Raw genomic sequence first — 12,897 nt, forward strand, 5'->3', positions numbered from 1 at the left:
GTTCTTCTTATCAAAAACAAACATCCTTGTGCGGTTGGATTTCCTACTGAGTGGTGAGAGGATGTGCCTGCCTGTCGCCATGTGTTCATCCACGTGTATGCAAATTCCTGCAATGAATTGTTCCCGAGGGAAAGGGTCCTATGATGCAATGTGCTTCTTTCCTTCCTAGATCCATCAGGATTCTCGGTTAAAAGCAAGAGAAACAATTTGGGCTGCTAACACAAGAAGGGAGTTTAGCAGAGATGGGGGATTCACAAAATAAAATTGAATGGAGGATAAGGATGGCGTGAAGCAGCAGGCTTGAGAAACTGAGGGAGTTCTGGAGGTTGGCCAACAAGATTCATGGCTGAGCAGCAACCACTGGTCCAGCCTCTTCAGGACACTCTTACTGCCACCATCACTCTGATAAATCTCATGGCCAATCTCTCTCTCTCTATCCTTGTCACTTTCTGGAGAGACAAAGTCCCAGGAGTGAACATCTAATTGGCCTAACTTAGGTGGCATGCCTGCCTCAAGGACTTTTTGGGGACTGGAAGATGGCGAATTATGGAAGGATCTGGCTCTGGGAATTGCCAGATCTCCACATAATGAAAAATTCCCCCAAGAGGAATGTGGAGGCATGAATACAAATATCTTCTAGGAAGCCACCTTTTGTCCAGCTCTCATTTTACGAATGAAGAAGAATCAGAGAGGTTGTTCAATGACTGCAGGTCAGGTGTCCTGGCTCCCAACCCCACATTCACTCTCCTACTCAAAATCCAGTGATTTATAAAGTCACAAGCTGTTTCTCCAGCTTTAAATGATATATCAAGTGGGGACAAAAGGGACTCACTCTATGGAGAGCAATTATCTGTTTTCAGGCTCTTTTCATTACATAAGCCTAGCACATAAGAATAAATAACGCTAGAATGCAGCTGACCTCCAATATATGATGGGAGAATCTCATTATTGTAAAACCGTTGGTGATATATATTAACTGGCTATGATACATCGAATTTTTAATAGAAACCATTAAGCACTCCTGCATCTAATTGCCTTTTTTTTCTTATTCATAGTACAATAAAAAAATAATTTTGCATGCCATTGTTTGCCTGGTTTCTCATCTAAACCTCTATCTCACTCCCTGTTTCCTCTTTTCATCTTTGTTTAAAACTAATACTAGTGAGGCCTTTTAAATTTAGACCCAGACAAGAACACTCTTTGCATTTTTCCCCAAGCAGTTTTCCTGTGCATATTTGAAAACCAATAGTTTTTTAAAAAACCATTATGATGATATAACTCCAAATGTTAAAATTCGGAGGAATTTTATAGAATTTTATAGGGAAACTGAGGTTTAGAAAGGATACGCCAGGCGGGTTGAGGCAGAGGCCGGCCAACGCCATCAAAGACTATGCTGGGTGCCTGAGTTGAGATTTCCTGCATCCTTTTATGTCCCACTATTGTCATCATCCATGTCTGGACAGAAACTGTGAGGGAGTTTCTTGAAAGGATCTGAGTTTTTGTCTAATCCAGAGGTGGAAATTAGTAGCCAAAGGTCCAAAGCTTGGTTTGGGTTTTCCCAACAGTCTTAGCCCACACAGCCTTTAAAAAAAGTTTTAATTAATTGCCAACATTAAAAAATCTGGAGATTTAACATAATCTGAGTTTCTGGCCCTTTGATAAAAATCAGAGCATCTGGCAACTCAGGGTCTATATTCCCGTATGGCAAAAATCAGGTGTTGCTGAGAAACGATTGCCCCCTTAGGCAAGTGTGACACCTCAAGGTGCCACAGTCCCCACCCCTCCCTGTTCTATCACACCCAGCCAACTTCACTTGTTACATTACTGCCTGCACCCGTCAGTGTGCAAGCCCTGAGCTAGCCTTCTTCCCTCTAGTTACTAATGTTGAGTCAGTCCCCCTTATTGACTGAGGTCACTTACTAAGGGTCATGCAGTAAGTGGAGGTGCTGGAAGAGACCCTTCCAATGGCTCCGCCCTTGGCTCTCCTCTCTTCTCACGCTGCAGGCTCCCTCTAGGTGGCCCCGTAGAGTCCCAGGTCAGGGTACTCCCCAGTGCGTATCTCTAGCCGCTGGATATATCACCTGTGCTCTAGACTTGCGTACTCAGCCATCACCTTGGGCAAGTTGCATAACCTTTCAGCACCTTGGTTTCCTCATCTGTAGAATGGAGATAATTAGAGTACTTTTCCATCGAACAGTTATTATGAGAATTATATAGACTATTAGTTAATATACGTAAAACCATTTGAAGAGAGTCCAGCACTCCTGTCTGTGTCTAAATTGGAGCCTTTAATTTCCCTTTGCCTCCAAACTCTTCCTTCTCCATGTTACTAATAGCATTATTGCTCCAGGGTGGCTCAAGCTAAACACCCAGGAGTCATTCTTCATTTATCCGTTTTCCTCATCTCCTAAAGCCAATCCATCATCAAGCCTTTTGATATTCTCAAAATATACTTCAATGGGTCCACTTCCCCATCTCTGCTGTCATCACCTTGGTCTAAGTCATCATCATCTCTTGCCTAGACTTCTGCAATAGCCTCGTGCTATGGCCTGAATTAAGCCCTCCCAGATTCACATGTTATAGCCCTCACCCACAATGGGATGGTGTCCAGAGATGGGGCCTTTGGGAGGTAATTGGACTTAGATGAGGTTATGGGGGCAGGGGCCCCATGATGGTATTAGTCCTTACATGAAGAGACACCAGAGAGCCAGCTCCCTTTCTCTCCTCACCACGTGAGGACACAGGGAGAAGACAGCCATATATCTCCACGCCAGAAAGAGAGCTCTCACCAGAAAAAGACTATGCTGGCACCTTGATCTTGGACTTCTAGCCTCCAGAACTGTGAGAAAATAAATTTCTGTTGTTTAAGTCACCCAGCCTGTGGTATTTTGCTGTGGGAGCCAAAGCCAACTAAGACACTTCCTAGCTAGTCTCCCTGCTTCCCTTCTTTCTCCTCCAACATCCATTCTCCACACATCAGCCAGAGTGGTCATTTAAAACTGTCATAGCCTCCCCCCTCCCCCGCCAAAAAACCCCTTTAATGGCTTATTTTTGTCCTTATAGCAAAACTGAGGCTCTTCACGTTGGCCTACACAGTTCCACCACTTAGCTCTGGTCCACCCCTGGCCATAGCGCCCTTTCCCCAGGTCTCTACACTCAGCCATCTTAGGCTCCGGGTCCAGACTCAGAACCACGGTGCATTTGCTGTTCCCTTGTCGACGAGGCACTTCCTCCAGCCCCGGAATTGCTTTTTCCTTCAACTCACTGTTCAAATATCGCCTTCCCGAAATGCCTCTGGAGACTATTCTATTTATAGCATCCCTGGCCCCCTTTCTTATTTATGGCCACCTTCCCCTCGCCCCCCATAATGCTTCTAACAATCTGACATTACTTTCTTTCTTTCTTTGTTTACTTGCATACTGCCTGCCCCACCCCCACCCCATGCAAACTCCATAAGGGCGATAGGCTTCACCCTGTTGCTCTTTTGGTGCTAAGTGTCTAGCACACTGCCTGGGACATTTGCGGATAGTGGCTGCCCGGTTTCTCCGAGGCGCCTCCTGAGGTCCAGCGAGGTCAGGTGGCTTCTCAAAGCTGGCTTCCAAGGACGCTGCACTCTTCGCACTCCCCGAGGGGCGTCTAGAAGCTCTCGGGACGAGTTATCGCCTCACTCGGCTGCCTGAGCCAAGTGAGAGCTCAGAGCCCAGAAGCAACTTTTCCCCGGTGGCGAGCTGCGGAGGCGGGTGGTGGGGAGACCCGGGGAGGGGTGGCAGGGGCGTGGCCCTAGGGGCGGGGCCTGGCTGCCCCAGCCAATGGGGCGCCGCGGCGCGGGGAGGCCGGGCCGCCGAGGGGAGACGCTGGCGCGCGGTGGATGCGGAGGCAGAGCTCGGGACCTGGAGCGGCTCCGCAGGCGAGCGCAGCGGCCAAGGCACCCAGCGGGCTCCCGGCTCCTGGCGGCTCGCGCGGTAAGCAGAGTCCCGCAGCGAAGTAGACTTCGTGGGTTTTCCGGCAGCAGGGAGTCCTCCCCCTCGCCCAAGCCAGGGCTGCTGGGGCGTTCTCGCACCCGGCTGCGTCCCCGAGCGCTCCCTCCGGCTCGGTGCCCGGGGGATGCGGGCGCGCGGCGGGGCGGGGAGGCAGGCGAGGAGCCGCCGCGCTGCTCTTCCCCCCCGGGCTGCCGCTGCCCGGCTCCGGGCCCGCCCTGGGACAGACCGACCCGCGTGCCAGAAATGCCTGAGGGGCCCGGGAGCCAGAGGTGCTCACGATAGTGGCTCCTAAGATTATCTTCACCCAGCGCCAGGGGACGGGGGAAGAGCTTGCGGGGACCCGGGGACCGCAGGGACCGGACCTCTGCTCCAGCCTAGCTCTTCAGACCCCTAAGGACCTGTGGCCCTGGGGCCTAGGGGTCAGATTTGTCATGCTGTGTCCTATGCCCAGTCATCCTGGGGCGCAGGAAAAAATCTCACAGTAGCTCCCTGGCCAAGCTAGGAGCCTAGAGACCAGCACTTGATACAGCGCCCCTAGTATTTATCCAGCATTTATTGGGCTCCTGTTGTGTGCCAGACACTGTTTTAAGCCCTAGCGGCCCGAAGAAGGACCTTGGAGGAGCTCCTGGGACAAGAAGGACAATAGGAAGAACAATTATAGTGCACTGTAGTACAGGGGGCACGCGGGAGAGAGGAGGACCCAGAGCCAGCCAGGCAGGCTTCAGAGAGGAAGTGGCCACTGAGTGGAGACTAGAGGACAGCAGCGTTTGCCAGGCTGAAGTGTGTGTGTTGGGGAGTCCTGGGTCAGGGAGCCTTGCTGGGATAGCAGGAATTCCCGATAGATTTTCTTGTGCAAAGGTAAAGAAACTGAAAAAGTCCAGGATCCTGACTTAAAACATCAGATAATCCTCCATCACGTTGTCAAGTAGGACTGGGGCTTATTGTGGGTGGGAAATGAGCTGTCAACATGGCAGGGGCTAAAACATGCACAGGCCTGAAAATGCAGCTATAGGCTATTTAGATTTTTGTCCTGGGAGGAAGGAGAGCAGTGGAAGAAGTCTCATCAGGGATCAAGTCCCTCTGGCAGCTCTGTGGAAAATAGATGGAGACTGGAGCGGTAGAAAGCAGCTGTAGTTACCATTTCAGATGTGGCTGTAATACTCTGGCCCCTTAAGGCAGCTGGGTCTGCTCCCTGGCTTCCGGGCATGGATTCATTCCGGTGGGAGCTGTTGCCCGCTATTGCTTGCTTCTGCAACCTGCAGGTCATTTTTATATTGTTTCTGGAGGTTTGGACCTCAACCTTGTCATCAGGGATGCACCCCAGAGGATTGTGAAGGGTACCTCTGCCCCCCTTTTCTGATCTTCTCGTCATCCCCTCTCCCTCGGCTCCCCTATCTGTCTCACAGAGACGCTGCCTCAGATGTTGGAGGCTGCATGAAGAGCAAAGTCTTGCTGGGGAGTCAGACCAGAAAGTCACTTTAGCTGTGTGCCTTGGGGACAGTATTGACCTTTCTGAACCTCATTTTTCTGATTTAAAAGGAAGTCATCATACCTACTTGTCATAGGTCGGGTTCCCTGGAAAAGACTCAGACGCTCTGAGATTTGTGTGTGGGAGGCTTCTTGGGCATGGTCTCGCTCTCCGAGGCGGGGGAGGGAGGCAGGACTGGGCAGAGAGAGAAGTTGATGTTGATGTAGTGCAAGAGTGGCCTCGGTTGATTCCCTGAGGCAGGGGGCCTTTGAAACCCTGTGTGGACCAGCCAGCGGGTGCAGGCTGCCCCCAGGGAGGGGGCATAACTTTGGGTGTCCCTCCAGCAGGACAGCTCCTGAAGAGGAGCTCAGCCGTGAGCGGGGAGCAGCCAACACACCTGGCAGCTGGGCCTGGGGGAGGAAGGAGAGCCTTGGTCCTGGAGGGGCACTGAGAGCTGTCCCGCAGCAGCCAGCTCAGAGGATGAGCTTAGGAAGTAAATGAGAAGACTGACAGAGTGCTTTGCCCTGTGCCCAGTGCAGAGCAGGCATTTAAAAAGTGTTCGTTTTTCTTGCCTTTAAACTTCTTGAGTACGTCTGAAAATGAATTTTGGAGATTGAATTGAGAAAGTCAGCTTTTGTGAGGAAAGAACCTTTAATTTATCATCACCTTTTAATAATAACAGGCACAATGACTACTACTTCCTGTTACTGAGTGCCTCTTATGGACGTGCATTCTCTCTTAGTTATCCAGTAATAATCCAGGGTACTTTTATTCTCATTTTACAGTCAATCCAGTCTTTTCCAAATCCCAGCAGACCAGGTGTCCTTTGGCCATAAAATAATAACAATGACAGCAAGAACAATCACAACTATATGACTTGTTACACTCTATGAAGTGATTTCATTGGTGGCTCGATTAATTAATTAATCAATTATTAATTCAAGAATGTGCAGTGAGTGAGTGCCTCCCGAATGGTGGGTGCCGTCCTACGTGCTGGGGATACAGTTCAGTCTGTTAGGGGAGACTGAGAGAGACATTAAATGCTTTGATTCTTCAGAAGCAAGCACTGAAGGATGGAACGTGGCAGTGCATAGCCAGGATGCGGTAGAGTCATAAGCCTTTTTCCCAGTTGACTCCTTCCAATCCTTCAGTCTCAATATAACCTCCGCAGAATGGCCTTTTGGACCATCCTGTGTACCCCTCCCTTGTATTCCCCTTCATGCGTCCGTTCATCCATTTTATTTACTCCCATGTTGTTGGCGCTCTCCACTAGACTGAAGGCTCCGGGAGATCATAAGTTGGTTTGTCCTAAGAGCCGAGCACAGTGGTTAGCATATTTCTTGAATTAGTAAAATGAATGAAGGGTGGAATCTACATAACGGAGTAGCCAGGGAAGGTCACTCCCAAGAGTGACGTTTACACTGAGATCTGAGGGATAAGAACAATCCAGCAATACCAAGATCAAGAGGCAAAGAGAACAGCTTGTTCAAGGACCCTAAAGTGGAGGAATGGAGCCCGGCGTGATTGGGGAGCAACCTGAGGTGAGTTTGGAGAAGTAGATGGGGCCTTGGAAGGCCATACTGAGCTTGGATTTTACTCAAAGTGCAATGAAAAGTCACTGAAAGATTTTAAGCCTAGTAATGACTTGATGTTATCGTATGTATTTGTTTGTTGTGTGTCATGCCTCCAGGAGGCAAACTCCATGAAGAAAAGTGCTTGTAAGTATTGCTGAAGAGCATGGATGATCTAGTTTATGCGACTAACAGGTGAAAAATGGAGAAGAGAGGAGAATGGGATCCTGTCACTAATTAGGAGTTGGGTGAGAGAGATGTTTATGTCTTGGCTACAGGATAGCAATGGTGTTGGAGAAATGTAGAAGGATTGGAGATATATTTGGGCTATAAATGGACAGGACTTGCTGATACATCATATGTCAGGAATACGGGAAAGGAAAGGATCAAGGATGACCCTTGGGCTTATGGTTTAAGACTGGAGGGGTGCCAAATGTCCATTGACGGGTGAATGGATCGACAAAATGTGGTGTATACTTCCAGGGGAATAGCACTCAGCCCTAAAGAGGAATGAAGTGCTGATACATGTTACTACATGGATGGGTCTTGAGAATGTGCCAAATGAAAGAAGCCAGACACAAATGGTCACATATTGTATGATTCAATTTATATGAACTATCCAGAATAGGTAAATCCACAGAGACAGGAAGAAGATTGGTATTTGCCAGGGGCTTAGCCTGGGGGGGGCGTGGGTGGAGATGGGGTATGGCTGTTTAAAGGGTAAATGGTGTCCTCTGGGGGTGATGAAAATGTTTTGGAACTGGATAGAGGTATTGGTTGCACAACATTATGAATGCACCAAATGCCGCTGAATTATACACTTTAAAATGCTTAATTTTATGTTATATGAATTTCACCTCACCTAAAAACAAAGATTGGGTGGATGGGGGCACCAACCACAGAGTGGAGGAGACTGGGTGAGGAGCAGGTTGTGGTTAGAGAGAAAATTCAAATGCTGTCATGGAGATGCCCGTTAGACATCCTCATGGAGACCGGGGGGACGTCTGGGCTGGAGATAGAAATATGGGAGTTGTCAGCACTTAGATGTCAGCCAAGAAAATGGAGGAGATCTAAGGAGAGAGTGTAGAGGAGCACACTGGAGCCTGGATCATTCTTTAATTTGATCCTCATGACTACCTACGAGGAAGGTGCTGTTGTCCTCATTTTCAGCTGAGGAAACCAAGGCTCCCCAGGAATGCACTTGGCCAAAGTCAGACAATTTGTTCATGTGGATCTCCTGGCTGCCAGCCCTTTGCTTTTCCCATCTCAGCGTGATGCCATTTAGAACTTCAGCAAAGCCTTTCCCTCCGTCTCTCCCTCCCTCCCTCCCTCCTTCCGTTCCTTATTTCCACAGTCCTGGTTGAGTTCTCACATGTGGCAGGCACTGTGCTGGGCATATGTTTGTAGAGAATGTAGAAATGGCTCTGATCTTGTGGAATTTACCTAATAAATAAGCAGCTACAGCCCACTGACACAAGGGCCGTAGGAGCCTGGCGCGGGGACATCTATTGCAGGTTTGAGGGTGGGAGGAGGCTTCTTAGAGAAAAGTGACAGCTAAGCTGAGATTTGCAGCAGAAGCGGAAGGATTGAGCCTAAGAAAGAGAATGATTCTCTGGAGGATTCATGATCTCTGAATACCTGCTGTGGGAATTCACCATTCTCTTCCTTCCTCAGTTCTGCAAGGTTAGTGGCATTTTCCAGCTCATCAAGAGGGGCTTTTTTGTTTTCTCTGATCCTGGAGGCAATAAGTAGACAAATAGCTTGGCTTGTTGTCAAGTGGGAGCTTCAAAGGAATAGCAAGGTAGGGTGCAAACAGCCTGGCTTTCAAAGCCAGGTTCCATCTCTTGATCAAGCGACTTATTCTGTCTGAACTTTACTTTTGATACCTGTGAAATGGAGCCACCAACGTCCACTGCTCAGTGTAGGAAATAAAAGAGATGTGTAGTAAAGTCTTGGGGACAGAATAAATGCTCAGAAAAATGTCATCTCATTTATCTCGTGGAGAGGAAGAGTTTCTGAATAGACCAATGGTCCCCGCACTCTGTACACTATTTAAAATACGGATATCCATGCTCCTTCTAGAGTCTGACTTAGATGGTTTGGGATGGAACGTAGCAATTTGTCTGTTTAGAAAACATCCCAGATGATCCTGATAAAAGCAAGGTCCGGACACCCCTGGTTGAGACCAAATACTTGAGTCATGGCTGTGACGAAGTGAAAGGGTTAAGCAGCTAGAAGCAGAATGTTGCCTTCTAGGAATTATTAGCCAATGACGGAGCTGACCGATGATGTAATGTCTTTGGCTGGCACTCCATTGGTTAAGTGTATTGTTTCTCTTGCTTCAGCTGTGTGAGCAGCAGACTGGCGCCCATGGGTTAATAATTCTGTGGCAGCAGATAGAGCTGTTTTTTTTCATTCCTCTTCTGCTAGGTGTGAATGTACAGCAGGGCTCAGCAGATTGTTGCCCTTCCCTTTCCAATAAGCAGCTGCCCCTTCCTCCTTACCTCCTTCTAAGCAGAGCACATGTCTCCGTAGTACTACGGAGGAGGAGGGGGAGGAGCAGAGGGAGAGGGGGAGGGTGGAGGGGGAAGAGGAGGAGGAGAGGAGGGTCCTTTAGGGAAGAGAGAGCCCTTGCAAAGTTCCACGCTGCAGTCTCTCCTTGCCACTGGGGACAGGCACAGCCCCAGCTGCTCTGGCCTACAGAGGTCCCACCGGATGAATTGCTAAACCGCCACCTGCTTCTGAGCATTGTTCAACTTGGCGGGATCCTCAGAACCGGGAGGTGAGCCCAGGGTTTTGGAAGAGGGAGTGGGCTTGGCAGAGAGGAGCCCTGGGGCAGTGGGAGGGAGCAGCTCTGTACTGAAGGTCAGCCACAGTCTCCATCGTGTGGCTGCCCCAGCATGCTGTGTGAGCTTGGGCACGATGGTCTCCCTCTCTGAGTCTGTTTGCTCCAGTGCACAATATAAGGCTTGAATTAGGGCCCTCCGAGTTCTGGGAGACACTGACTGGGAGTGCGCTGACCAGGAGCCATAAACAAGCATGCTCTCCCTGTAGCTTTCTGTCAAGATGCCTCACTCTGGGAATCTTGGGCAGCAGGGGAGCATGGTTAGGGCTGTCTGCCTGGAGCCAGCTGTAACCCAGGCCCTCCTTATAATGTCTGACTCCCTCTGCAGTGCTCTCGCTCAGCCAAGTGGCCCTTGGTAGACTCTGGGGTGAGCTTTCTCCAGAAACACCTGAATGATCTCAGAGATCTTGATCATGTCACCTGGGGGGACTTTTGCGTCCCTGACCTTTGAGTTATCGGTGCGCCTTAATAAATCTGGGCACTTTCCTGGTTGTCCCATACTGGAGCTCTTGTCGGGGGAGAGGGGAATTCTTTTTGTATTATGGATAGCACAGTTATGATGATTTTCTCGTTTGTGTTTAATGGAGTATGGATTATTGCCCCAGCCTGAGACTTCTCACCTTGCCCAGAGAGGATCCAGTGCAAGCACGTCTGCTTCAAGGTGTAAATTGAAAAAGAGCAGAGTGGGGAGGGGGAGGGGTGCAGAGGAACTGGGAGAGGCCGCTAGCCAGAAGCTCTGCCTTCCTCGCAGAGGTAATTCAAGGAAACCTTGCATTTCATAGTCAGACTATGATGCCACTTCTCCCTTGCAACCCTCCGAAAAATACATGAATAAAAAGTTCTGTTATTTTTGTGTGTCAGAATTTGGTTATGAGCGGAGAGTTCTCAGTTTCTTTGGGGAAGGTGGAGCTTGCAGAGGGTTCTCTCTGTGTCTGTATGACCCTTGGCGTCTGCCGCTCTGTGTTCTGGGTCAGGCTTTGCTGCTGAAGAACATGTAGGTCCCTGAGAGGGTCACTGTGTGTCCCTGAGCCTCAGTTCCTTCATTTGTCAATCACAGAGGTAGGAGGGAGCTGGACTAGCTGAATTTAGAGTCCCTCTGGCTCTGTCTGTCTGTGCTTTGGGTTGTGGAAAGCCATTGGAATCTGAGTCTGTCAATTAAGTGTGTTGGATGGAAACGTGTTTGAATAAAGGGACGTGCAGCCTGTGTCGTCTGGGTGCTCGAGTTTTACACATGTTTTAATTCATGTCACCCTCCCAGTAGCCCTGGGATTAGGTGGAATGAACCCCACCCAACAGATGTGAAAATCAAGGCTGAAGGAGCTTCAGTGACTTACCCAAGTTCATCACTTTGTACCTGTTGAGACTGGTATTTAAAGCTGTGCAGGCGAAGGTACTGGGGTGGCAGAACGTGGCAGGAGAATGGAATGGATGGAGCTGGAATCCTTGTCTGCCTTTGCTTCCTGGCATGCTCTTCTTTCTACTAGAAAGCACGCACTGGTTTTGGGATCGACTAGTTCAGCCAGATTATTGTGGATTACCCAGTTTACTGTCTGGGACAGTAGAAAATCAGGGGACTCTGGGTCCAAAAGGGACCTTACAATCCTTTGGACCAGGCCTCTCAGTTTATAACTGAGGAAATGGAGGTCCAGAGAGGTGAGGTGACTGGTTCCATGTCACTCAGTGAGTCGACAGACAGCAAGAGATGGACACCAAGCCTCGTTGTCCTAGGTGTTTGAAGTTGTGTTGATGAGTTTTCTTTAAACTTTCATTTGAGAACTTTGAGATCGTTTGAATTTAGCTATTCTTACCTCCAGGCCTTTTTGAAGTGCCAGAGGGTTGGAGTAAGACTCTTTGAACCCCTACTCTGTGCTTGGCATTGTGGCAGGTGTCTGAGACGTGAAAGGGGGTGGTAAGCAAGCTGAGTGTGAGACCTGGCCAGTTTCCCTGAGGCATCTCAGGATGCAAGCCGTGCCTCATGAGGGCCTAGCTCATAGGTGAGCAGTGTTTCCCAGTGGATGGGCTGAGACCCTGACCATTCTCTCTGCACGTGGCTGGCCCCTAATTTATACCACTGTAAGAACACTTGCCACATGACCTGTGGTCTCTGTTCTGTCTTCCCAACTAAGCTGCATGTTTCTAGGGCACAGCTCACAAAATGTGGAGCTTAATTAATCGGTGGAGCTGCCTCCTAGGAGAGGTGGGTGTCAATATTTTGGATGTGCAGAGATGTACACCCAGAAGTAAAAACCATCAAATATTTATTAAAAAGCACAGTTCAGATGCTTGACTCTTTTCTTGATCACTATAATGTTAAGAAAGAATCATCCTAATGTCAGGCTTCAAATATTCAAATGATTATTCTAAGAAAGAGGGATTATAATTATTCTGCAGGGCTGGAGAGCAAAGCCAGCAGCATTGGGTAGAAGTCGGAGGGGAGCAGATAGCAGATAGATGGAGGAAGGGTGTGCGGATGGTGGGGGCTGTCCAGTGGGTAAGACTTCCCTTTCTATGCCCCTGTCATCAGAAGTGGGTGGTAACCCTCAGGGTTGGCTGCTCTGCCAAAGGTACCTTCTAACTTCCCTTCGAGATCTAAGATTTCTTGGTTATCTATCAAGCAGGAGGAAGTGAGAGGAGGCCTGGGGGATCATAAGCTGCATCTCACTCCTTCTTTAGATTCCAAAGCTGTAGTATGGGGTGAAAAATCACTCATACCCAAAAATACTCTTGAAAACATTTTAATTGCCAAAAAATTGCATTATACATGGTTTTTGTGAATGCAACCCTGAACATCTATCCTAACTAGTGTGAGAAATGCTGGTTTAGACTAAAAGAGAGAGGTAGCAAGAGAAATTCTATATGAGTTGTCTGGGTCTTCCTACTGTTCTGTCTTTAAGGTCACTGTACAATTTCTAACTGGCATGGAGTGAGGGGCTAGAGAATTCTCAGGCAGTCTTGCCTGCTTGTGGGGTTGATGCCGTTCTTTTTGGATAAACAGCCTCTAATACCTTCATCCATGGTAACTGTTTTTTTTTA

General features: G+C 48.8%; 1 protein-coding gene across 1 annotated transcript in view; it reads left to right on the forward strand.

The window, feature by feature from the left end:
- The first annotated feature begins 3,837 nt into the window (after positions 1–3,837).
- Positions 3,838–12,897, forward strand: part of SYN3 (synapsin III) — a 453,079-nt gene continuing 444,019 nt past the window's right edge. Inside the window, exon 1 of the mRNA XM_046646801.1 lies at positions 3,838–3,962. The gene's annotated coding sequence lies outside the window, so the exon portion shown is untranslated. The remainder of the gene's footprint in view (positions 3,963–12,897) is intronic.

The sequence above is a fragment of the Equus quagga genome, chromosome 19 (assembly GCF_021613505.1).
Source record: "Equus quagga isolate Etosha38 chromosome 19, UCLA_HA_Equagga_1.0, whole genome shotgun sequence".
NCBI lineage: Eukaryota > Metazoa > Chordata > Mammalia > Perissodactyla > Equidae > Equus > Equus quagga.